The 1,341-nt window shown below is 29.0% G+C and overlaps 1 protein-coding gene across 2 annotated transcripts in view; it reads right to left on the reverse strand.

Annotated features, from left to right (window-relative positions):
* LOC122498969 (major facilitator superfamily domain-containing protein 6-A) overlaps positions 1-1,129 on the reverse strand; it is a 35,219-nt gene extending 34,090 nt beyond the window's left edge. Inside the window, exon 1 of one of the 2 annotated variants that reach the window (XM_043606985.1) lies at positions 907-1,129. The gene's annotated coding sequence lies outside the window, so the exon portion shown is untranslated. Of the gene's footprint in view, positions 1-860 lie in introns of both variants that reach the window. The other variant, XM_043606984.1, reaches the window with a different exon arrangement.
* Between the last annotated feature and the right edge of the window lie 212 nt (positions 1,130-1,341).

Consider the following 1,341-nt stretch of genomic DNA (forward strand, 5'->3'; position numbering starts at 1 on the left):
TATATATATATATATATATATATGGGACATTCCACGTCAACACAGACAGAGCTCTAAACAAAAATTGCTTTGATGGATTTAAACGTTCTAGGGCTTAAAAGATTTCTACGTTCATGTACTTTAAGATGCCGATGGGCGTTTTTTGAGAAATTCCATTTCCGATGCTAATAGAACTGTCAAAAGTCAAAAGGTCCAAAAATCTCAAAATACTTTTATGAATTAAAAGCAAAAAACGAGGTAAATAATTCTGTAACTCATTCTTTATCAGTTTTTAGGGTTCCCGAATATAAATCTAAAGTTTTTTTTAAAAATCCAAAATGGCGAATTCAATATGGCGGACAAAATTCAAATTTGATCAGATTCGATTAAAACTTGTTACTCGGGGGTTTTTAGGGTCGCTGATTACGAATCTGAAGTCACTTTTTAAAAATTCAAAATGGCGGATCCAATATGGCAGAAAAAATTTTCAAATTTGATCCGATTCCCTTAGAACGTGTTACTCGGGGGCTTTTGGGGTCGCAGATTATGAATATGAAGTTACTTTGTTTTTTGCTTTTAATTCATAAAAGTATTTTGAGATTTTTGGACCTTTTGACTTTTGACAGTTCTATTGGCATCGGAAATTGAATTTTGCAAAAAACGCCCATCGGCATCTTAAAGTACATGAACGTAGAAATCTTTTAAGCCCTAGAACGTTTAAATCCATCAAAGCAATTTTTGTTTAGAGCTCTGTCCGTGTTGACGTGGAATGTCCCATATATATATATATATATATATATATATATATATATATATATATATATATGAATTGTACATTGATATTAAACATTGAAGTCAATATAAAAATTGATGTTTTATACTTATCGCAATGTTCTTAATTGATTTGCACTAAAGCACTGGTATTACATTTATGAATTTTCACTGCACTTTTATTTATTATACTTTAGAGGGAAATGGAATATTTCAACAATAGAATATTACTTTTTTTCTTCTAATAAAAAATAAAATAACTATCTTTCCACTACTAGAATAAGTTTACAAAAATCTACTTTTATTTTTTGAGACTTCATATTTGAGTCAAAGGGAATAAAGAGAAGTGGAGTTGGAGAAGAGAGACATGACTATATCATTTAAACGGCGTTTATTAGAAAGCAATTCTCATAAATTCGCTCTTCACAGATGCAGTACAGTAGTACCAGAGTACAGTATACATAGCATATTCAGGGCCGTGACTAAAGAAATTCTTATATGTATCACGAAAAAAGAAAAATTTTAAATATGAAAGTCATTTAAAGAAAAAGTTAGTTAAAATTATTTAAAATATTAAAAATGAAAAAATTA

The sequence above is a fragment of the Leptopilina heterotoma genome, unplaced genomic scaffold, assembly GCF_015476425.1.
Source record: "Leptopilina heterotoma isolate Lh14 unplaced genomic scaffold, ASM1547642v1 Lhet_162, whole genome shotgun sequence".
Lineage (NCBI taxonomy): Eukaryota > Metazoa > Arthropoda > Insecta > Hymenoptera > Figitidae > Leptopilina > Leptopilina heterotoma.